This window comes from Panthera uncia (assembly GCF_023721935.1).
Source record: "Panthera uncia isolate 11264 chromosome A1 unlocalized genomic scaffold, Puncia_PCG_1.0 HiC_scaffold_17, whole genome shotgun sequence".
In the NCBI taxonomy this organism is placed as follows: Eukaryota; Metazoa; Chordata; class Mammalia; order Carnivora; family Felidae; genus Panthera; species Panthera uncia.
In genome coordinates this window covers 57,976,490-58,002,314 of record NW_026057577.1, presented here as the reverse complement: position 1 = coordinate 58,002,314, position 25,825 = coordinate 57,976,490, and the positions used below count along the sequence as shown (strand labels likewise).

General features: G+C 43.3%; 1 long non-coding RNA gene across 1 annotated transcript in view; it reads left to right on the top strand.

Annotated features, from left to right (window-relative positions):
- Positions 1-25,825, top strand: part of LOC125934945 (uncharacterized) — a 29,712-nt gene continuing 3,887 nt past the window's right edge. Inside the window, exon 1 of the long non-coding RNA XR_007461581.1 lies at positions 1-25,825. This is a non-coding gene — a long non-coding RNA (uncharacterized LOC125934945).

The window sequence follows — 25,825 nt, the reverse complement described above, 5'->3', positions numbered from 1 at the left end:
TGATTATGTTTTTTTTAAAGAATCCTTATCTTTTAGAGATATATATACTAAAATATTTACAGGTGAAATGTTATGATGGCTGGGATTTGCTTTGAAACAATGTGAGGAGGAGGGAAAGGCAGGGAAAGATAGAAGATTGGCCATAAGTGGATAATGGTTGGAGTTGGTGTTGGGTACCTTGGTATTATGCTATTATATTATGCTATTCAGTCTACTTTTTGGTGTGTGCTTGGAATGTTTTATAATTAAGGTGTTTTTTTTTTAAGTTTTAATTTTAATTCCAGTTAGTTTACATATAGTGTAATATTAGTTTCAGGAGTGCAATACAGTGACTCAACGCATTTGTACAACACCTGGTGCTCATCACGACAAGTGCCCTCCATAATCCCCATCACATCTTTAGCCCATCCTCCCTCCCACCTCCCCTCTGGTAACCCTCATTGTGTTTTCTATAATTAAGGGGCTGTTTCTTGGTTTCTCTCTCTCTCTTTTTTCCCCTTTGCTCATTTGTTTTGTTTCTTAAAGTCCACATATGAGTGAAATCATAGGGTATTTGTCTTTCTCTGACTTATTTCACTTAGCATTATATTCTCCAGCTCCACTTATGTCATTGTAAATGGCAAGATTTCATTCTTTTTTAAGGCTGAATAATAATTAAGGTTTGTTGTTGTTGTTGTTTTTTTAAGTATGTGGGAAAGAAAGTTATTTTGTTCTCATCCCTTCAGTTCTTCGATTCACTTTGTTATGTCTCTTTGCCTCACTCAAGGTCACCTTGACCTTCGGGAAGAGGGTCCAAATTATTGGCATCCTCACCCCTTTAGCACTTTCACATTCCTCAAATATATTTAAAGGACTCCTCCTCCTTCTAGAACCAGAAGGGTGGGGGTCAGCTGAAAGTCCTAGAACGGTCTACACTTCACAAACTCTGGGCTTAGGCTTCTTCTGGTTTGAAACACTTGCTTATCCCCAATGAGAAGTCACTGCCTCCTTGATGATAAGTTATAGAAGAGAAACGTACCATTTTCACTGAGTCTGGACCCCAGGGAGCTGGCATGGGTTAGTTTTATGGAAGGACACTTTCATGGGGCTGACTCTACTTGGAAGCCAACTGATGAAGATGTGTTATCTGAAAGAATCTAGGCACCACCAGCTGCTTAGGAACACAGTGTGGACAGCATGCTCAGCACTGAATTATTTAATCTCTCCAATATTTCTATTTTATCTCCCCCCACAGATTAGATGCTCTGAAGTCCATTAGCTTAATGCTTTCCAGAGTAGATTTTCTCTGGCCTCATTTCCACCACCCTCTTGTTCCCCACCGCACCCCCACCCCCCACCACACCCCACCAGGAATGCTCTGTGCTCACTTTATTGTCCTCAACCACTGCCCATCTTCATGGCCCTGCTTTCTGCCTGTGCACAGTTACAAGAGACTCGAGGAAGAATAGCTGATTGGTAGTGACAGGGAGCGGGGGAGCCAGCATGGCAAGAGTGGGCCAGCTGGTGAAGTCTTACATGGAACGATTTAAGCCTTAAGAGTTGTCAGGGATGCCTACCCCTTTGAGTTAACATCTTGTCTAGCTTCCGATCCATGGCCCATTTTCTAGTGGTCTGACTTGGAGGAAGCTACCGAAGCCATACTTATCACATTCCAGATGCCACAAGAGCTCTGGGCGTTAGTGAATACGGCACATGATTAAGTCAGGATCCAGGAGAAGCTGACAGTCAAGAATAATGAGGCAAATCTAAGAGGCTGGAATGCAATGGCATAAGGGTAGAGGGCTATGCTGGCAGCCATCTGCAGAGAACAGCATGAGGAGGAGTGGCTGCCTGGCAGCTTTCTGTGATATGGCCACAAGCACCTACAGACAAATTTTGAAAAATCCAGTTACATGCATAGAAGATGTTGGAGGCGTCAATAGTATAATGAATGCAGAGGAGGGGGGCCAACCCGGAAACCACGCTTTGTTTCCTGTAAGCTTCTGAAGGGGGGGGCGGGCATCTCAACAGATGTTAGCTGTTAGTAAGATATTATTATTTCCCTGGTGGTGCCTGATTCAGTTTGTTGTATGCAGAAGTTGATCTGTAAACGTCTCGCCTATTAACATCCTCCTGACATCCTTTGGATGCAGAATTGCTGTGTATGTCGGGGGCACTGTGACTCTGTTACTGCTTTCTGCTCCCTCCGAGCACCGGTTAGGTTAGCTTTTTTGTTGTCGTCTCTTCTAACTCCCTAAGTTACACAGTAGGGTCGTAGTGAGGAGGATAACTTCAGAGTAGATTTTACGATAAAAATAATAATGGTAACCGTAATGGCTACCATATTTTCCCTCTATTTGTGCCAGGCTCTGGCGTGGCACTTTGCATTGGGCCGTTTAGTCCTCGCAGAAACCCCAAGAAGGTCGGTGGCAGCATTATTCCTATTTTACAGAGAAGTAAAGTGAGCTTTAGAAAAGTCATTTGCCCAAGGCTACACAGCTTGGAAGTGGCGAGCTGGGATTCCAGAGTCCAGGCTCTTCACACCTATCCAGAGCTGCCCTTTGCCCAGCAGCAAAGAGGTGTTCTCTTGAAGGGCTCCTTGTGGGCGCTGCGTAGAGGTCCCAGAGGCTTCATGTGTAGGGGTGAACGCGGACCCGAGCCCCCAGAGCCTGGCGGTACTGCTGGTGATAGCCAAAACTTTATAATGTGCTTCAAATGGACTTTCCAGCTCACCTGGCCGCTTTCCTGATGAGAGGACACAGGCATGTTGACCCTATATATTTACCTGCACACACTGTCATTCTCTCTCTTTCCTACTTGGTTTGTCTGTGTATCGTTTTCCAGTGGTCTCTGGTCGGCAGGTGCTGGAATGTTGCAGAGAAAAATCAAGTCACTCAACCAATATGTGTGGGGCTCTAAGTACTAAGTAATTTAAAAGGAACTTGAAGATACAGTCTCCACCCTCAAGGGGCCTTGATTTTATGGGAGATTTGACCTAGAGCTCTGAGGACACGTGGGACACTTGGCGGGTCTTCCCAGCTCAGAGAGAGACTGGGGATGGACCCGGGAGTTGGGGAGGTGCGGACAGGCAGCTCTAGTCACCCCACCGAATCTGCCATCTGAGGGACCTGTCCTCACCCAGCCATCAGCATGGGTGCAAGCAGAAACCACCCATCTTTGCCTCTTCTCTAGGATCCACTCTTTAAAAGCATTTGGGTAATTATAGCTTCCATTTCTGCTTTGGTTGTTGGTTTTAGTGTATTAATTACCTGCCATGTCAAGAGATTTCCCTGACCCTCCATGCTCTCACCCTTTCCTCTCAGCAGTTAGGGTGGCTCCGTGGTTTCCATCTCTTGTGAGCCACGTGAGAGTTAGGCACTTGCCAACCTCCCTGTCCTCGAATGTACCCTCTGCTTTCTTCCTCACAAGAAACTGTGTGACTGCAATGACCAAGTCCTCTACCCTCAACGGTAGGTGGGCATGGAGGGGCTGGCAAGGGAAGAAAGGAGGAATGAACTAGCTTTGATTTAAAAAATTCTCCCAGAGTTGGAGTGAAACACTCTTTTGCTTTTCATTCCACATTTTGGTCACATCTACTTGAGCATTTACTAATCCTGAGAGATAATCTCTCCCCTGGTATTTCTGTTTCTTTTTGCAAGATTCTAACTCTTCTTATATCTTGGGTGAGCTTCGTGAGACTAAAGGGTGTTTCTCGGGGCACCTTGGTAGCTTAGTCGGTTCAGCGTCTGACTTCAGCTCAGGTCATGATCTCACAGTTCGTGGGTTCGAGCCCCATGTCAGGCTCTGTGCTAACAGTCTGGAGCCTGCTTGGGATTGTGTCTCTCTTCCTCTCTCTCTCTCTGCCTCTCCCCCACTTGAATTCTCTCTCTCTCTCTCTCTCTCTCTCTCTCTCTCTGTCACTCTCTCTCAAAATAAACAAACTTAAAAAAAAAAGGGCATTTCTTTTTTATTCACCAAACGTTAATGGCTAACGAGTCTTAGAGTCTTTCAGGCACTCTGCTTATACTCTTGACTCACCAGGAGTGCCAGGCACCCTTTCTGGTTCTGCCCATTGCCCTCAGGTGGGAGAGTCAGGGCACTGAATCAATGAAGAGGCCCATACTAGACCCAGTGCTCCTTTCCTGCACGGAGTGGCCCCGCAGCAGTTTCCGGTACTTAGTAGGTACTCAGTGAGCAGTCATTGAATGGAATGAAATCAGTTCCTGGTATGGCACCAGGTACAGAGCAGACACATATTTGTTGAAATAATGAATAAATTCCTCTATTCCATGGCGGAAGAATTCCAGTCTCCATAGAACTCACATCATTTGAACCTCTGGAAGGGATTTGGGCTGGATGAAGTAGGAAAGCGGCCATCAGCAGGGGAGCAGATGTCTGACCCAGGCCCTCCAGCCAAGGAGACCGGCACTGTGTCTGTGGGAACTTGGATGCTCTGACCTCTGGGAAGCTTGCAAGAGTGGAGGGGGTCGGGGGGAATGCGAATCCAGCGGCTTTCTGGGCTCCTTCTGGCACTCTTACAGCAGCACATACTTTGCTATGCCAGCCCCCAGCTCCAACAGCTTTAACAGCCTAGTAATTATCTCCTGATCAAGGGAGGCAAGGATGTGTGTGGAAATCACTTTTTAGTAGCAAATATGTCTTTTGGAAAAAGCCCCAGTAAGCTGTTGGCTTTCTCTCAAGTGTTCAAAGGATACCAGAGGACTGACAGGCTAATTTAATCATATTAATACAAGAAGTGTCCCCAGTGCAGAGGGAAATATATTGTGGTAAATTGTCAGTTTTGGAACTGGGCCTCCAGCTCCGATGTGTGAGTACAAATGCTCTCTGTGAGAGTAGAGGAGTCACATCACACAGGGGAAGGGAAAATGCTTCTTTCCAGGTCCCCGGACTCTGCTCCTTAACAGAGGAAGGCTCTTGGTCTCATCCAGATAAGTGTTTTAGAAGAACAAACACAGCTAAATAGGACCTGGATGTCCCATCCTCCTGCTTGCAAACAGCTCCCCCCACCCCTCCTCTTTGACCACTCAGGAGAAAACACCCTGGAGTTAACATCTAAGGACACACAGGTTCATTTAAATCCATCATGAGACGCCTCTTGGATCCAGCAGTAGGACCACAGGTTTTTCCTAAATTAAATATAGTTTAGAATGATATTCCCTCACAGTTGTCAATGCAGTCAGAAGAGTCCAGACTTCTTTAGCATGGCCTGATAGGACACTGGATACCTCGGACACCAACTAGCTGGGTCAGGGAACTTGAGTTCTGTTTCCTCATCTACACGAACGGGAGCTTGGGTGACATGCTGTCCGAGGCCTCCCCACAAGCTCCAATATTCTTCATCCTACCACAACTGTCTCCTTAATTATTCTTGTGTCATTTCCCCAAACCATGTTCTTCTGCAGTGACCCTGTCTGGTGAGATGTCGATGCTGTACCCAACTCCCACAGTTGAAGCTAGGCCTCTGTCTGTCCCTGTTCAGACCACGCTCAGGTCTAATCAGAACCTTGGAGCTCCAGGCATTCACTCAGGCAGCCCCATTTATCAGAGACCTGCACAGTGCAAGGTGCTGGGCATGCCATACAGCGGCGAACCAAACAGCTGTGATCCCTGCCTTTTGGGCATCTTATACTTCTCTAGAGAGACATAGTAAAGAAAGAAAGAAAATGGTAATATGGGTTATGAAGGATTAACAGGGGTTGACCTAATTTCTTTTGGGAGAGGATAAAAGGCTGCTCTAAGGAAGTAGTATTTGATCTGAAACTCGAAGAAGAAGTTAGCCAGGCAACAAGCCGTAGAAAGCGCCCCCCCGTAGAGGGAGGAGCAAATGCAAAGACGTCTTTGCAGGGAAGGACCATACAGACCAACGGAGCTCAGTGTGTCCAAAGAATGGCATGTCCGGAACATAGGGAGGGAGGCTGGAGGAGGGATGGATTCGTTAAGATGATGCCAACTGCTGGAGCAAACCGAAACCGTGTACCGAACCAAATCACATGGGCGTTTCTCATTCACGTAGAGCCACAGACAGCTCTTGTCCAAGCAGTGTTTGGGGGAACCACAGCTTCTTCCACCTCGCGGCCCTGCCATTTTTAGTGAGCTGCCAAGTCCGGGATGCTTGTTTGCATGGCGGGCTGTGCCCAGGAGACCTCTCAGGGCACAGGCCCGTCTGGGAGTCCGCTGTCACGTTGTTCAGGTTCCTTTGGCACAAGGTGCCTGCAAGGTGGGACTGTGATGTGCAGGAGGGGATGCAGCAGGTGAGGCAGGCCCTGGAGGCCGAGCTCCAGAAGTTAGGGTTCATTCCAGCTGCGCTGCGAAGAGCAAGGTGAGAACACACCGTGGCAAATCCAGTGCCACTTCTCATCCTACATGTTGGGTCGCGCATGTCACACGGCGTGTCTGAACCGAATTCACCACCACCCCCCTCCAGAAGCATCGCCCTCAGTTTCTTGTTTTGGCGGCGCCATTCCAGACCTAACAGTCCTGCTCTGTTGGCCGCCCAGGCTTGCCGTCTACCTCCCAGGCCTGGGCAGTTTCTGTGCCTGCCCAGGGAAGCTCTCTGATTGGTTCCCTGCTGTCCCGATACAGCATGCTGATTTCCAGTGTGGCCTGTCCTCTCCCAGCAACAGTTATTCCTAGCTGGGATGTTTTCCCAGTATCGAATCATCTGAGAAACGTAATAATCGCATCACAGTGAGCATGGCGATGAAGCTTTCGAAAATGTGCCTTTTTGTTTCTGCTCAAAAAGATATGATTGGTTGCCAATTATCTGCTGAAGAAAGTTTGAACTTCTGTACTTTGGGGAAACCGGCTCAACCCAGCCTTCCCGAACTATTCTTAATGTGTCCCCCTCCAGTCAGCCAGGATCTGTGACTGTGCTCCAGACACGGCACGGATTTGGGGGTGTCCTGCCCCAAGTTCTTCCCCTCTGCCTGGGACCACCTCTTCCTCTCTGTCCACCTCCCCAAATCCTACCAGTCCTTCAGTGCCAGTCCTCGTTCCCAAGTCTACCCTTTCCCAGGAAGCTTTCCCTTTCTCCACCAGCCATAAAAAAGCTTTCTGTCTCTGGCATTCTGTAACGCTCTGCAAAGCCCTTTGCACAATGGCTTGCAAATACTAGGTGCTCAGTTAATGCTTAAATTATGTAAATTATATACCAGTCCTTTGGCATTTGTCATTGATTGCCTTTTACTGACATCTATCCTTCCAATTAATTTATAAACTTCTTAAGATATTCAATATCTAAGATTGTGCCCGGCACATCCTCAGAAAAAACCCTAATTAATGAATGCTTTTCTATCATTTCTGTGACACCTTGCACAGCTCCTTCAACACAGCAGATGTTCAAAACATTCTTGTTGTTTTAATACGTGATACCTTCGTAAATGCAAAGCTTTAGTCAGTTCAGGAGGAATAGTTTGGCTGAGAATTCGAGCCCCGAAGACAGACCTTTGGGCAAAGTGTTGGGTGGGGAGTAGAGATTGCCAGTGACTGTCTAGCCCTCTGTGACCAGCTTCCTGTTTTGCTTCTTCTGCCCAGCTCTGGGTTTGTCATGGAGTGTTTAGTTACAAATACTCCCGCTTTCCAATTTACAGTGCTCCTTCCCCCTCCCATCCCCTCCCGTCCCCTCCCCACACACAAAAAGAGGTTGCAAGAGGGAGGGGTGATACCCTTGGTATCTTTTAAAAAATTTCCATGTTATCAAGATTCTTCATGTGACAAACCATACTAGAGCCAGGAGAGAGCATCAGAGCAAAAAACCATGTTTTCAGAATTTACTGTAGCTCTGTGGGGTTTTGTTTGCCTAGAGTACAATCCTGCAGTAAAATGAGCCCCCCGCCATGATAGTGGGCCCCTCCATCCCATTTCCAAATCTACCTGCTTCTCAACATCTTTGAGTCAGATGGAAAATTCAGTTCTGTCTTCTTTTTCTCTGTATCTTAATTGGTTTTCCAGATGCAAGTCCCAGAAGTGGGATTTAGCTCTGCACATCATCCCTTAATGTGAGCGGGCTCACAGTGAATGGGGGAAAGGGAAAGGGTAGCCATATTGAGTGTCAAGTCCCTCCTACCTGCTTTGGGCCTCACATAAAGAGCAAATGGCTGGTCGGGAGAGAGTGTCTCTCCAGATTGGAATGGCCAGCTCAGGGTCAGATTCTGCCCCTTCTGTGAGTCACTTCCCAAAGGGGGGGGGGGGGGGCCTGACAGCCAGCACTCTTCAGGAAGAACTCCGGGATCATGGATGTGACTGCTAACACCGGGTTTTTAGGCAGAACCCTGGGGCTTCGGGAATCTCTGGAAGTCTGTCTGTTGGACTCCCTAATCAAACTGCCAGATACAAATCAGCATCTACAAATGCATGAGCGTCGAAGGGGGTTGCTCTCTGGAAGCGGATCTTCTCAAGTGGGTCTGAAGAAGTTGGTGGTAGGTCCCTAACACTTCATTCTCTCTCAGTCAGTTGCAGAGCAAAGACACCATCATTGCCTACCTCCTCACGTGCGCTTCCAGTTTTCCTTGGAAACAGAGGGCGTGTTCTGGATCCTGGTTCGTGTGAGACCCTGGTAGTCCCCAAATTTAAAACATCCTTAGTTTCGAGCAGGCTGCTTCCAAGAACGAGGGTAGCTAGAGAGCGTCGTCTCAGATTTTCGCTTTTTTACCTTTGGCAAGCAGCACCTAGTGGTCCTCATTTCAGTGATTACAGGGTTCGTGTAATGGGCCGGGGTTTGGGCTGTGGGATAGCAGTTCTGTCCTTGGAAGAGTGCCAGCCAGCTTTAGCTTTCCGCACTGCAGTTGTTGGCACTGCTCACAGCGTGAGGCCTGGGGTCAGGAAGGACGGCATCACCAACCTGCCCGGGGAGGCCAGGCCCACCTGACAGCCATCGCGGGCTCATGCCACGGCCCCCTTTCCAGATTAAGTATCAATTTACCTTTTTTTCTCATCCTTATCCAAAAACGTGCTCAGAGCCTAGACACGTCCTTCACACGCACTGGAATCTGAACTGTACAACACAGGAAAAGTGAGGCCTTCAGCAAGGCGTTTTGGACCATGAGACTTTGTGGTTGGGATTTCACTAAATGCCATGTTGGGGGGCGGGGGAGTCTTCTTTCATCCCCAGCCTGGTTCATGCTCATCATCTTAATCACAGGCTAAAGATGAATATTTCTGGTTAGTTTTGCCTTTTTTATATATACACAGTGCCTATTTATAGCTATTTGCTGACGGACTCTACCAATTACTTTAAAAGCTTGTATTTAGAGAGAAACAAACTAAAAATGTGAATCCACTGGAAACCCATAGTTCTGCGTTGAGTTAGCTTGTTGTGGGGCAGGGTCAGAACAGAGACGGCGGTTGGCACATGATGATGTCAGAACTGGAAATGATCGTCTGTTATGACTTTAATTGGAGGATGATTAGAGAAAGGACACACTCTTCTATCTGTCTTATCTTTGTTATTACAAGCTTACTGGATCCCTTGTGCATGTTTATTTGGGGTATTGTACGTTACAAGCCCAGTGAAATTGCTGTCTCCACAGTCATCACTGACATCCTATTTACAAAATCCACCGTTCTTCTTCCCTGCCTTCTCAGACTTTCCTTCTCTCTGGCAGTAACCATGTCCTCCGTGGAATATTTCCCCTAGCTTCAGAGGCATTCTTCCCGTCTAACTCCTCCTCCTCAGTCTTTTGGAGGCTCATTTCCTCCTGTATTGCCTTTCAAATGTTGGTTCTCTCCAGGGTTCCACACTCTACCCCTTTCTCTTCTCAGTGCAAATGTTTCTGCCATGGTAACTACAAAAGGTAGATGTGGAGACAGGGCACCCAGCTTGGGAGTCCCGGACTTGGCCGTGTGTAGGCTACATCAGAGAGGAGCTTCCTGTAGAAGCTTCTTATGGGGAGACATACAGGATTTCTCTGCCTGCCACCTCTATTCCTCACCCTGGGCACAGGCTGAAAAAAGGTCAAGTGGCTCATGGGGGCAGTGGAAAGGAGGTGGAGCCAGAGACAGTACATGTGCTATTGTCCCTGGAGGAGAGAGGAGGGACAAGCTGAAGCGGTTGAACCTGTTTTGATGTTTTAGGCTAGAATTGGAAGATGGATGTCCAATTCCCTATCTACAAATGCAGAATTGGAACGTGGCTGAGGTACAATGTGTGTATGATGCCAGAAGGTCTGGCTCTGGCCACGTGGTGCCTGGCATCTAAGCCTGGGTTAGAGGCACTGGCAGTTGGACACAACAGAGAGTGATCTGGGTAGGAGATAAGATTTGGGGGCCTAGAATACCCAGAGGAATGTTGAGCACTGAATCTGGGGAATGAAAACATTTAAGAGACGAACAGAGAAAGAAGAAAAAGCAAAGGAGGCTAAAAAACAATCCCAAGCTGGGGCACCTGGGTGGCTCAGTTGGTTGAACATCCGACCTCAGCTCAGGTCATGATCTCACAGTTCGTGAGTTCAAGCCCCACGTCGGGCTCTGTGCTGACAGCTCAAAGCCTGGAGCCTGCTTCGCATTGTGTGTGTCTCTCTTCTCTCTGCCCCTCTCCCCCTCCCACTCTGTCTCTCTTTCTCTCAAAAATAAACATTAAGAAGAAAAAACAAACAAAAAAACCTCAAGTAGAAATAATAACCACCCCTGATGGAGCATTTTCTCTGTGCCAGGCACTGTGATTAAGTACTTTGCATGCATTTCCTCCTTTAGAGGCTGAAAAGGAGCAAGACATCACAGAGAGAAGAAAATTTCAAGAAGACAGACACTTCCCCTCCTTGGATCATTTTTGTCACACTTTCTTTATCTGCCACCTTCATCCTGTCCTTTAGAGCCCAGCTCAGTGAGCACCACTTTCCTGGATCCTCCCAGGCAGTTAGCTTCTCCTGTGGAATCATCTAGCACGTCACATGTCGCACATTTTATTCACTCAGCCAACAAATGATTGTTCCACTGGTTTAGAATTTATGGTGTTTTAATGCAATTATTATTATCTGCTGGGCCCTGGTTTACTCATTCTGAAGATTTAGACTCAAGCATGTAGAGTGATCAACAAAATGAGGATTTGTTTAATAAGCAGATGAATGAGCAATATAAAATAGTACATTTATTCAAGATTCAGTTTGAACCAAAGTATGAGAGGATCTCTGGACAGCCCATTTCAGATGTAAATTGCTAAACTTTCTAGGACAGTCATGAGTTGAGGATTCACTGAATGGTTGATTTCTGTTTTTTGGATTTTCAGTGCTCAATTGACACACCCCTGGTTAATGTCAGACATTAACCAAGTGTTGGAGTTCCCTGTGACACAGGCACACACATTCTCTGAATACTTATTATGCACAATTCAATAATGATTAACATTTGAACTCTGTCTAGGCTGAGCAAGCCACATCAAAGCTCTTTTTTCATTAGGACTTTTAAAATATCAAATATGGACTGAATGAGTAGGTGTTGGAGAAACTGACTTTGTAAACTAAAAATCATAAACCCAGATCTGTTTGAAATATGTCATGTGGAGTGCCTATATAAAAATTATGAGCATTTTGATTTTTCCCTTGTAGGTAATAAATAACATCTGTAATATTCCTCCTCACCTTTTTCTGATTAGCTTTATGTCTGGTATATTTTCCCCAACACTCCTGTTTCGTGTAATAAGGATTTCGCCAAGGAGAGACAGGATTCTAAAGCAGTGTGGGTGTAACAGAAAACCTGCAGCAATCAAGGTTAAGTCCAGAAATAAGGGGCAGGATGAGTTTGGTGGGGAATTTTTAATGCTAGTCAGGCCTCTCTGTTTTACCTTTCTCAGGGGTACACACTAGCAAAGCTCATGGGCCCTAAGGGACGGGAGTACCCCTGAAGTTGCAAAGGGCATGTGGCCCACAAACCAGCTCCACTGGACCCCAGTGCTGATATGGCTCTCCAGACCCCCTCATTTTGCACCTGAGCCCATGTGGGTGCATCCAGCAGAGTGCCCTGGCCCACTGGTGTTCACCCTGGGGTCCATGGGGCCCCCAGGGTCCTCTGAGGATTGCTGGTGGTGAGCCCAGGTGGAGGTTGGACAACTCTTTTAGCTGTTATGTACGATGGGCAGCTGTGTGGCATTTGTCTGGAGGGAAGAGCTGTGTCAAGACCATTGCAAGCATAGTAGATGCTGCTGTTGCTGAAGATGCTGATTTCAGGTCATTAAAGGTGACAGAAAGCCAGGCAGTGATGTTGGGCCAGGCTAGGCTGCCAAGAAGCCAGTTGCTGAGCTTTGCTGAGCTCAGGGCACCATAGTTAAGTCCTAAGGTGACTGTGGGGGTCAGGTGATCCTAATGCACAACCAGAATTGGGAATCCCTGATCTGTTTCACCCCGTTTTCCCAATTTTAACCATACCTCTGAGTTAACATACATAATTTCGATGGTATTGCCTTGTTGTTGTTATTTTTCCACACAGTATTCTTTTTTCATTCATTTTAAAACCACTTTGTTCAGGTATGATTGACATGGAAAACGTTGTACATTTACAACTTAATATTTAAAAATATGTAAAAGCTTCATATTTACAACTTGATGACTTTTGAGATAAGTATACTTACATGAAACCATTGCCACATTCTATGCTGTAAACATATCCATCACCTCCAGAAGTTTCTTCCCACCCTCTTATTATTTTCTTTGTGTGTGTGTGTGTGTGTGTGTGTGTGTGTGATAAGAATGCTTAACATAAGATCTTCCCTCTTAGCAAGTGTTTAAGGACATAATATAGTATTATCTGTGGGTACTGTGCTGTATAGATCTCTAGGTAGGACTCATTCATCTTACATAACTGAGACTTTGTACCTTTTGACTTCCCCATTTCCCCCCATCCTCTCTTCCCCACAATTTTCTTTTTTTTTTTAAAGCTTATTTATCTATTTTGAGAGAGAGAACGTGACAGGGAGAGAGAGGATCCCAGGCAGGATCCCAGGCCATCAGCACAGAGCCCAATGCTGGGCTTGAGCTCACGAACCACGAGATCATGGCCTGAGCCGAAGCCAAGAGTCAGATGCTTAACCACCTGAGCCACCCAGGCACCGCTGTTCCCCACAATTTTCTAATAATATGTTGTTCCATTGGCACCTGGTTCAGATTTCACAGTTGTTATAGGTCTGGGCAGCTGACCACGCCTTGATTTTGATGGCTGTCAATCAAAGGCCATAGGTTCAGCCTAAATTGAAATGATTTCTTTCAGTTGGTCAATTAGTTTATCCATGTACCCTGCCCTATGGCAACTGCTGTGGAAATTCAAGAGACCTGTGACTGGGATTTTTATACTTACAATGCAAAGAACACTCACCACCCAAAGGATCTCATTCCGTCCTCACAATTATCCCATGAGGTAGGCATTATTTTTCTCCTCATTTTACATACAAGGAAATGGAAATTCAGAGTGGCTCCGTGACTTAATAGGTTATTCATTCTACAGGCTATGAAAATGTACAGTGGTTTCTCAGAATATTATGAGTGGTTTCTCAAAATAGCGAGTAAGGTATAGGGAATGCCACTGGTAAATCCCTAACCGTTCTGTAAATCCCAGCTTGCGAGCTGCCAGAGCCATATGGCTAGTGGGGGCTTTTTCCATCCCTGAAAATTAAGCAGAAAGGGTCAAACATCAGCTCAGAGCGTGGGGTTCTAGCCCATGTTTTATTGGGAACTGTTTTTAGAGAAATACTTCTATTTTGAGGTCTAGAATGACTGTTGAAAAAACAAGAATCAAGACAACCATGAACACATTCGCATCTGGGTACGTCAGTCCTTACCACACAGCAAGATGAGAGGCAGCCAGGGCCTGGGCCTGCAGTTTCCCGGATGTGTCAAACCATGAGCAGACTACAGATTTCATCCGCGTGTTCGCTGAGAGCGCCCAGGCAGCTGTAGCCCAAATGCACCATGGAGGGCACACCGTCTGTGGGCAGTGGGGCTAGCTGGCAGACTAGCTGGTACAGCAAGGCCTTAGTGACTTGAACTTCACTTTGATTTGGCGATCCTTTGAACTTTTCTGGGACTGAGCCATGAAGAAATTGGTCAGCCGGTCAAATGTTGAGTGTAAATAAAACTTTAGTGTTTTATTTAAGAGGCACATTTGACTCACATAATAAGCTGACAAATTTGCCCGTTCCTTAAAAAAACATACCTGACAGGACTCCATATTAAAAAATACCTTGATCACCAAATATCTGGAAGAGCTGGGAGGTTTTCCCACTTAGGCCAAGTGAGTAAGTTTTGCTCTAAGTAAAACTACATATGCCTTAAAAGCATGAAGATGACATCCCAGCAGAAGCAGGAAGAATAAAATGGGTGGCCAGAGGTAGAATAAACTTTTAAGCTGGTCTTTGCAAATTGTAAACGTGATCAAAAACAGAAAGAGCTCAGTAGAAATGAAAAGGTACCAAACCCTGAAGTAGCAAATGAAAGCTTCGCCATTAACGCCTTTCCCACCATCCCTGTTCAAACTCTGGAACGTGTGTTGGGGAGCAAATACAGGTCCTCTCCAGACCCAGACCAGAGAAGTGGTTTGTCTGGTTTGGGTTTTGGTTTTTCTTTTTTTTTTTTTTTCTGCTTTAATAATGAGTTCTGCCTACTTTTCTCCTCTTTGTAAGGTCTTCAGAAAAGGAGGATATATAAGAAAAAAACCTGTGTTATACTAATAGCTACCACTCAATAACAGTTTTTACCAGCGATTATTACCGACTTCATAGAGCTAGTGCAAGGATTAAATGAGCTAACATATATGGTACACTTAACACAACATTTTATGTTTATAAGCAAGTAGCAAGTGCTTTTAATATTAGCGTTATTATCTTTAATGTTGACAATGTTAATAATAGCCTTACAATATACCAGATACTCTGTTAAGCACTCGATATGCCTTATCTCACTTGCTCTTATATTACTTTCATATAGTAAATTGAGGCACGGGGAGTCAGGAAAGTTGCCCAAGATCGCACAACTGGCATCAAAATCATTTATTATGTACTTACGATATTCTGGACATAGTACTAATGAACATTTTCTATGTATCATCATATTTAGCCACACAACAGTCCTGTGAAATAGATGCCATTATCCTCATTTTACAGATGAGGAAATGTAGATCCAGAGAGTTCAGCTAACACCGAAGCTCACTCAGCCAGTGAATGATGGAGCTGAAATTCAAACCCAAGCAATCTTGCTCCAAAAGGGCGTGCTCTTTACTGCTGTGCACTGTGGTCTTCTGGGAGAGGGGACCGCAGGGACTTCACTTCAGTCACATGGCCCTCTCCTCATGCTGCTTACTATCCCTAGCAGCGCTTTCCTGCAGGGCCACAGCATTAACTCTTCCCAAGCCGAATTCTCCAGCCACATCCAATGCATTCTACATCCCAGAGAGGAAGAGACCCAGACCGCCCCCTTCAGCCCTGTGCTAATACTTGGGGCTCCTTATTACCCTGCCTGATTTTCTCTAGGCGTGAAAACTTTGTTTTCTATCAACTTTCCTCTTCTTATCTGCAAGTCAGCTAACATATTTATTTTACTTAAGCCTTGCATAGTTAAAAATCATCAGAGTTATACACCAAAATGTTAACAGCAGCCAGTAAATTTAGCTAATTTTAATTTTCTTGTTCATATGTTTTTGTGTTTCCAACTTACATACAATAAACATATAAGTTACATAGAAAAAAATTAGAGACTGTATTAGACAGTGGTTTCCAAAGAGTCATGAGGATACATTGTCCAGTCAAAAGAATAAGGTTGCCTTTCATGAACACCAGGAAATCAGAAGCATCCCCTGGCACCTCACTGTCCCTTCCCCATTTGGCGAATCCATCACCCATCACTAATTAGTGTCTTTCCAATTATAGTTTAGCTGCAGACCCCTTTTTCAAACAAAAACGTAGAGAAGTATAATATATTTAGCAAATACTACAAGTTCTTCCTTAAGGTTTAACCAGCACTGCATGAAATGAAGACAGGGAACCTGAACCCTGCCCACTAACTCGCCATCCCATTTAGTGACAACTCCCAAGGTACTTCTGGAACCCCTGCTGGCTCTGGAGAACACATTCTCCCCTGAAACCATTGACCCGACCTCATTCTAGAAGCTTGGACTTCTTCAGATTTCCAGAGGTTGCCCAGATTAGGAGCTCTATAAATTTACTACGTAATATGTAAGATAGTGATTTCCTTCAGTTGCCCTAAAATTTTTCACTAATGTCCAAAATCAGTACCCATGACTGGTCCATCTTATAACTGAGTATCTCTGTCTGTCCAGAGACCTTTATTTTGTCAGAGGTGGCCTTCACCTCAGAAGGAAAAGATAAAAGTTTATGCTTCTCTGTGGACCCCTAGTTCCTGCCTAGGGGTTAACAAATCCAATGTCCTTTTCTCCTCCATCAGGCTGCTTGTACAACTCTGTGAATATGCTAAAAAACATTGAATTTTACCTCTAAAGGAATGCATTGTATCATATGTGAATTACATCATAATAAAGCTATTAGAAAAAAAGTTTAATTAAAAATAATATTTAAATTCCTCTTGTGTCCCCCTGTTGATGAGAAGAAAAGTGACAGTTCTGGCTTTTCACACTCCCCGAAGCTGTCTCACCCCGTCTACCCAACCATCCCACCGAAGCCTCCAACAGCACCTCCCTCCCTGTCCTCCAGAGACCCTCCATCACCGAGACTTCTGTTCTCATTCTTCAGGCTAAAAATCCCTTCTTCACCTTCTGTTTATCCAGTTTTCAGTTATCTATTGTTTCAGTGATGCTTCTCATTGATATGGCTGGCCATGGGGTAAGACTTTGGGGTTATAGAACTAAATCAGATCCAGGCCATTCCCCATATTAAAAAAAAAAATTTTTTTAGTGTTTATTCATTTTTGAGAGAGACAGAGCATGAGTGGAGGAGGGGCAGAGAGAGAGGGAAACACAGAATCCAAAGCAGGCTCCAGGCCCGGAGCTGTCAGCACAGACCCCAGTGTGGGGCTCGAACCCATGAACTGTGAGATCATGACCTGAGCCAAAGTCAGACACTTAACCGAATGAGCCGCCCAGGTACCCCATATACCCTACATTTTTTTAAAAAGGTTTATTTATTTATTTTGGGAGAGAAAAAGATCGCACATGCACGAGCAGGGGAGGGGCAGACAGAGAGAGAGAGAATCCCAGGCAGTCTCCAGCTGTCAGCAGGGCTGACAGAGCCAGACGTGGGGCTTGATCCCATAAACTAGGAGATCGTGTCCTGAGCCAAAATCAAGAGTCAGACACTTAACCACCTGAGCCACCTAGGTGCCCCACTACCCTATATGTTTTTCACACAGGAAGAGGGCAGAGTGGTAGATAACGAAGAGGTATATCTTTCAGGTCTTACCGAAAGTCCCACTTTCTTCATCCATCCTTCCTGTGCACTTTAACCTGTATCATCTTTTTCCTACCATGATCTTTTATAATATTTACTGTTTGACCTTAATTATATTCTGCCTGATGTTGTTTTTTTGACCATTTCATATGTAATATCTTTCTAATTGCTTTGTAAGATTACAAATACACAGCTTCCTCGTGTATGGTTTTCTATTGCTGCTGTAATAAATTATCACAAGCTCAGTGGTTCAAAAGAACACAGGTGTCTGACAGTTTTGTAGGTCACGAGTGGGAGCAGGGCTAAGGTCAAGGTTTTAGCACTGCTGTACCCTTCCAGAGGGTCTAATACAGAATCCATTTCCTTGCCTTTTCCAGCCTCTGATGGCTGCCCACATTCCTTAGCTCGTGGCCCCTCCTCCATCTTCAAAGTCAGCAACACGGTATCTCAGACTCTTCTGCTGTGGCCACATCTCCCTCTGACCAAAGTCAGGAAATTGTCCCTGCTTTTATGAACTCATAGTTAGATTGGGCCCACTCAGATAATCTGAGATAACCTCCACATCTCAAGGTCTTTATACTTAGACATATCTGCAAAGTCTCTTTTGTTATGTAAGGTAACATTTCCACAGGTTCCAGAGGGGTTAGGACATGGACACCTTTGGGAGCCACTATCCTGCCTATCACCCCATTTTATACTTCCTTGTATTGCATATGAGATGGATGGAAAGAAATAAAATATGCAAACACTAACAACAATGATGACAACTAATGCTAGGATATGTGTACATCAGATAAAGTAGACTAAAGGAAGAAGGTGTCGTTGGAGATGAAGAGAGGCTTTTCAAAATTATACAAAAAGCAATCAGCCAGAAAATTATAATGCTTACAAATGGGTACTTAATAATATAGTCTCAAAAAATGACAAAACTTGGAGGAGAAAAAAGCAAATTTTCAGTCACAGTGAGAAATTTTCAACATCACTCTCTCAGTAACTATTTGAACAATCAAACTATAGAATCAGTACAGATATAAAATATTTGAACAGCATAATTAACAAACTATAATATATATGGATCACTGCACCCAACAACTTGAGAATAGATGTTTTTTTTCTTTTTTCAAGTGAGAATGAAACATTATACAGTTGACCACATACTGGGCCATAAAGCAAGTGGAAACACAGTGCTAAGGATTTAAATTATGTACTGTACATCTAACATGATTCTAAAGTTAGAAGTTTATTTCTAAAAAATCATAGATATATTTTGTAAATGTAATGGAATTAAACTGAAAATTCATAACGAAAGGATAATAGGAACTTCTCAAATGTTTGGGCATTAAGTGATACACTTTTGAACAATCCATGACTCAGAAAGGAAATCACAACAAAAAATAGAAAATATTTTGACCTGAATAACAAACGTGCATATTTAAAATTTGCAAGATAAAAATGAATTGGTGCTTTCCCACGTTTATAGCAGCACTATCAACAATAGTCAAAGTATGGAAAGAGCCCAAATGTCCATCGATGGATGAATGGATAAAGAAGATGTGGTATGTATATCTATATATATATACAAGGAGTATTACTCGGCAATCAAAAAGAATGAAATCTTGCCATTTGCAACTACGTGGATGGAACTGCAGGGTATTAAGCTAAGTGAAATTAGTCAGTCAGAGAAAGACAAAAATCATATGACTTCACTCATAGGAGGACTTTAAGAGACAAAACAGATGAACATAAGGGAAGGGAAACAAAAATAATATAAAAACAGGGAGGGGGCAAAACAGAAGAGACTCATAAATATGGAGAACAAAGGGTTGCTGGAGGGGTTGTGGGAGGGGGGATGGGCTAAATGGGTAAGGGGCATTAAGGAATGTATTGAAATCATTGCTTCATTATATACTAACTAATTTGGATGTAAATTTTAAGAAATAAAAAAGTTAAATTAAAAAAATAAAAAATAAAGTACACTCCATTCTTAAATAAATAAATAAATAGGTGCTTGGATGAAAACTTATAGTGTTAAATGTATATATCAAAAATGAAAAAGTGCTGAAAATTAATTACGCAGGAAGCTATGAATAGAAGAGCAAAGTGAGCTGAAAGGAAATGGAAGGAAATAATAAAGAGAAGAGGCAAAATTATGAAATAGAAAGCTAATATACTACAGAGAGGGACTACTAGGTAAAAAGTTTGTGGGGCGCCTGGGTGTCTCAGTCGGTTAAGCGGCCAACTTCGGCTCAGGTCATGATCTCACGGTCCGTGAGTTCGAGCCCTGCGTCGGGCTCTGTGCTGACAGCTCAGAGCCTGGAGCCTGGAGCCTGTTTCAGATTCTGTGTCTCCCTCTCTCTGACCCTCCCCTGTTCATGCTCTGTCTCTGTCTCAAAAATCAATAAACGTTAAAAAAAAAAATTAAAAAAAAAAAGTTGAAAAGACCAATAAATACAATTAACCTTTAACAAAATTTATCATGGGGAAAAAAAGTGAAAAGCACACACTGCCAGCATCAGGAATGAAAAGATATTACTACAGATGCTACAGACATTAAAGGTAATACAGAAACGAAAATGTGTGTGACTAGACAAATTCCCAGTAAAATACGGTTTACCAAAACTAAGAAAAAGAGAAATAAAAGATCCGAATAGTTCTATATCTGTTAAAGAAATTAAATTAATAAATAACCTGCCCACAAAGAAAACTCGAGGCCCAGATACCTTTACAAATGAACTCTTCCAAGTATTTAGGAAATAACAACCATCTGACACAAACTCTTCAGGGAACACTTCCACTTCCTTTTATAGGACCAATATAACCTTGACTCAAAAAGATGACAAGAATATTTTAAGAAAAAAATTAATAGAGAAATTGAAGCATAGGTGCAAAAGCTCTGAACAAAATGTGAATCCAGCAATAAATAAAAAGGACAAACATCATGACTAAAGGAGGTTTATTCTGTAAATGCAAGGTTGATTTGGCATTTAAGAATTAATAAGTAGAGGGGTGCCTGGGTGGCTCAGTCGGTTGGGTGTCTGACTTTGCCTCAGGTCATTATCTCACAGCTCGTGAGTTCGAGCCGCACATCAGGCTCTGTGCTGACAGCTGGGAGCCTGAAGTCTGCTTCAGATTCTGTGTCTCCCTCTCTCTCTGCCCTTGCCCTGCTTGTGCGTGCTTTCTCTCTCTCTCTCTCTCTCTCTCTGTCTCTCTCAAAAATAAATGAATAAACATTGAAAGAAAAGGAATCAATAAGTATGATTAATTGTGCTAAAAGACAAATGAATAATTGTGTGATATTTTCAGATGCTGAAAAAGCATATGGCAAATTTTAACACCCATTTATGATAAAAACTTAGTAAACTGGGAGTAGAATGGATCTTCTTTTATCTGATAAAGCATAGCTACAAAGATTTTTATATTGATATCATACTTAACAGTAGAATAGTAAAACCTTTTCCCCTGAAAACAGGAATGAGATAGAAATTCTCACTATCACTACTTTTATTCAAATTTATACTAGAGATTTTGTACAATGGCATAAGGTAAGAAAAAAGAAACTGAAAGATCTATTATGGGGAGAAACCAATGTCAATATTTGCAGGTGACATTATAGCATGCATAGAAAATCCAAAGACTATAAACAAAGAATTAGAATTAATAAATGAATTTAGCAAAGTCACTAAAAACAAGGTCAATATGTAAAAGTGTCAATTGTGTTAATTCAGAGTATGAAATATGTATTTTTAAAATTTTTTTAAATATTTATTTATTTTTGAGAGAGAGAGCAAGGGAGAGGTAGAGAGGGAGACATAGAATCCGAGGCAGGCTCCAGGCTCTGAGCTGTCAGCACAGAGCCAACACAAGATCATGACCAGAGCCGAAGTCGGATGCTTAACGTACTGAGCCACCCAGGAGCTCCTGTTTTAAAATATTGTTTATAACGGTATTAAAACACATTAACCAACTGGGAGTAAACCTAAGAAAAGACATGTAAGACCTCTACACAGAAAATCATAGAATACGATGAAGAGAAATTATGGGGATCCACCACACGCATGAATTGTAAGTCTCAATTTTTTAAGACAGCAATACCCCACAATTGATCCCTGGAGTTAATACCATCATAATCAATATCCCAGTAGCCAGTTGCTAGTTTGTGAAATTTAACAAGCTACTCCTAGAATTTATATTGAAATTCAAAAGGCTGGGACCCCTGGGTGGCTCAGTCAGTTGATTGTGGACTCGATTTCAGCTCAGACCATGTTCCCGGGGTCGAGGATCGAGCCCCGCATTTGGCTCCACACTGAGCGTGGAGTCTGCTTAAGATTCTCTCTCCCCATCTGCCCCTCTCCCTTGCTAGCTTGCGCACTCTCTCTCTCTGTCCCTAAAATAAAATTAAAAAAAAATAAACACGGGTGCCTGGGTGGTTCAATCAGTTAAGCATCCGACTTCAGCTCAGGTCATGATCTCACAGTTCATGGGTTTGAGCCCCACGTTGGGCTCTGTGGTGACAGCTCCGAGCCTGGAGCCTGCTTCGGATTCTGTGTCTCCCTGTCTTTCTGCCCCTCCCCCACTCATATTCTCTCTCTCTCTCTCTCTCTCTCTCAAAAATAAATAAACATTAAAAAAAAAGAAAATGCAAAAGCCAATAATGGTGAAATCCATCTGGGAGAACAACAAATTTGGGGACTTAGAAAAACATATGGTAAATCTACAGTAATTAAGATAGTGTAGTAATAGCATAAGGACAGACATATAGACCAGTGGGACAGAATAAAAACTCTAGAGCTGGCCTGTCCAATGCAGTAGTCATTAGTCACATAAGGCAATTAAAGTTTAAATTAATTTCCTTAGTTGCAGTAGCTGCATTTCTTTTTTTTTTTTTTTTTTCTTTTTTAACACTTATTGATCTTTGAGAGAGAGACAGAGACAGAGTGTGAGAGCAGTAGGGGCAGAGAGAGAGGGAGACACAGAATCTGAAGCAGGCTCCAGGTTCCAAGCCGTCAGCACAGAGCCCAACGCGGGGCTTGAACTCACAAGCTGTGAGATCATGACCTGAGCCAAAGTCGGACGCTCAACCGACTGAGCCACCCAGGCGTCCCAACACTAGCTGTATTTCATATGCTCAATACTCTCAGCACCCGGCTAGTGGTTGCTGCAGTGGACAACAGACATAAAACACTCCAGAAAGTTCTATTTGGACCATGCTGCTCTAGAGACAGACTCACCACATATGGAAATAAGATGTTTGACAAAGGTGTCACTGAAGATGAGTAGCAAAGAACAATCTTTTCAACAGTCTTGGTCAGATAATAGCCATCTTTGAAAAATGAATCTTGAGTCCCACCTTACTTCGTGTGCAGAAATCAGTTCCTGGTGGGTTCTATGCCTAAATGCAAGATGTTGTGGAATTTTCATGGAACAGAATCACATCCAGCAGTCAAAATGAATGAAGTGCTGGGAACAGGCTGAACCTCAACACCAAGGGTGAGTCTCACAAACATTATGAAATCAGTTGGAGCCAGAAATAAAAGAGAACATGCTGTATGGTTTCCATTTGTACAAAGTTGAAAAGCAGGCAGGAAGAGTCTCTGCTGACGGATGGCAGTTACCTTGGAAGAGGAGGCTGGTGACCGGAGGCTGCTGACATGGGCTTCTGAAATCCTGGTAATATCCTGTTTCTTGAGTGGGCTGGTGTCCACAGGAGAGGGTCCAGTCTTCATCAGCACCATTAGTGCACTTTTCTCTATGGGTGTTACTTTAAAATGTTTTTTTTAAACAACCCTTGGATTGACACAGAAAAAGAAAGATAATTCTTGGTGATTGAGTGATAAAGGAAAGGTGAAGATTCTAAAAATTTTTAGATAGGCAACAACTTGAAGTCTGAAAGTATCAGGTATAGGATATGGAGAAGGGGAGACGTCACTGGCACAAGGGCCAATTAGTATGTGTTGTAAAGTTGGAAATGTGTGCCCCTTGCAAGTGGACAGTTTTGCTTCCAGACACACACCTTAGAGAAATGCTTGCTCATGTGCACCAGGGGACATGGGCAACAATGCTCGTTGCAGAATAGTGTACAACAACAACAACAAAAAAAAAAAAAAAAAGAAGAAGAATTGAAGTAACCTGATGCCTAACAGGGAAATGGGTAAATAAAATGTGAGTTTCTGTATAGTGAAATACTAAACAGTTAAAAGGACTATAATATACACAAGCATAATCACAGAGCTCTGAAAATACTGAAGTGGATTGAAAAAAGCAAGTTGCAGAGTATGTATGGCATAACATATACGCGTACATTTTTAAAGTATAAAATAGGACTGTAGATTTTTCTGTGGCACATGCATGTGTAACCAGACTGTTAAATCGCCGCAGGATACACTGTACCCTGATCTATGATAGCAGCAGCCTCAGGGGCAGGGGGTGAAGGGACGGAGATTAAGGATGGGGATAGACCGTCACATGGGAACTGTCACTTCATTTTCATTGTCTGTTTCCTTTTTTTTTTTTTAATGGCAAGTATAACAAAATGTTAACATCTGTCCCTTCTAGGTGTTGGCTCACAGAGTGTGAGTTCTCTTATTTCTTGTAATGTTCCCTTTGTTTAACTTCTCAATAAGAAAAAAAATAGAGTTGCGATAATAGCATCTTTCATCGTTTAGTCTTAGGCTTGTTTATTGTTTAGGTATTTTACGTTCCTGTTTGTTTTAAGAAAAAATGTATATAAATATGAGTATAGCTGAGATAGCTCAATTTCCTCTCTTTGTTTATGTTAGCAAAGCATACTTGTTTTATTTAACATCCTTTGGTATCAAAATGTGGCCTTTACACAAACTTGTGAGGAGTAAATCATGAGGGCTCACAGTCCTAACACAGTCTGTGTTTTAAGAACATATTTCCTATGATAGACATCCTCTGCGCCTCGATCACAGCAAACATTCGCTTATATTGGAGCCGAAACATCCACAAGCAGGCGGAGAAAAAAAGTCAAGGAGATTTGCTGTTTGGTGCTAACAATCTGTCGGTACATGATTGTTGGGACAGACGGGCCGGCCGCCATGATGGAGAGTGCACTGTTACAGACAGAGCACACACAAGGCTATGAGTCACTGGGCGGGCAGTCTGGCAGCCTTTGGAAACGCACCCTAGGTGATTGCTGTGACCGGGTTTGAAAAGTTGACAGGTAAATGTGGACTTGAAACAGACTAGCTATTTTATGGTTAGGCCCTAAACTGCAGGCTTTTAAACATGCTCAGGTATGAGTGAGGTGGGGACCTGCATACCCTGCCCCCACAGATCCAGCAGGGTCTTTACAGCAGAACTCAGGTCTCTCTTCTACACCTATTTCACTCCTCACAAGTAGGCCAAGGAGGGAGTTACCCAAAAGAAGGAACTGAGCATGCTCATTTCAGACTCTTCTGTCTGTCTCATTTGGGGGCTTGCCTGCCCCCAGAATATATGTAAGCACTCTGGTCTGCTCTCAGGTCTGAGGGAGCCCAGTGGGTGTCCTGCAGGATCAGGGATGAGTGATTTAGTCTTTCTAAGTCAAGAGTCAATTATTAGCAAGGCCTCTCGGCCACAGATCTGAAGCTATGTTCTCTCTAATCAACTTTATCAGTAACAAGGGCAATATCTTAGCTCCAACTGTCTGGCCTCTAACCTTTCAATTGGTTCCAAATTCAAGAAGGTGGGGGAGTTAATTGCTCCCCCTAAAACCTGATGATCAATTAGTATAAGACCCCAAGATGATAATGTAATCCGTGTTAATAACCAATAATTTGTATACCAATTTGTTCTTATACCCATAATTATCCTGTCTGAATAGTGAACTGAGCATTGCTCACTTTTATCTTTCATAACTGTGGTTAAAAAAATAAATATAGCGCTGTATGTCATGGCATGATTGAACTCTCATAGCTTGAGATAGACTCCATTAAAATGTACACTTTATAATCTATTATCTACATATATCTATCTATAAGTATATATAGAAAATGTATTTATCTAATTCAATCATTTAGCAGCAAAAAGAAAAAATGCACACATGAAAAACAGCCTCTCCTGCTATTACAGAACACTGTTCTGCACACGGCCAGATGTACGTTCACAGAACACAGCAATTTTAAGGATGAATTCATGTTCTAATCTCTTTAGGATTACCTTATATTCGTGGTGGTTTATGACTGATGTTTAAAGTAACTATAGCTTTCTGTTTATATTTAATAGAAGATTCGTGTCTGTGGTGGGATACACATTTACACTCGGGATAAAAGCTACTGTTCTACAGGAAGGATATTAAATGTTGATTTAGAACGACACATTTCAATAACAGTGATCTAAATCTCCCAAACTGTTTCTTCCCAGGTCCTGGGAAAAGCCTGGCACCAGCAAAGGATGATTCTTCTCATCCAGCATACTTAGCCTTCAACACATCTCTGCATGCTGCAATTAGACACGGGAACTGGAAACTACTCACCGGCTACCCAG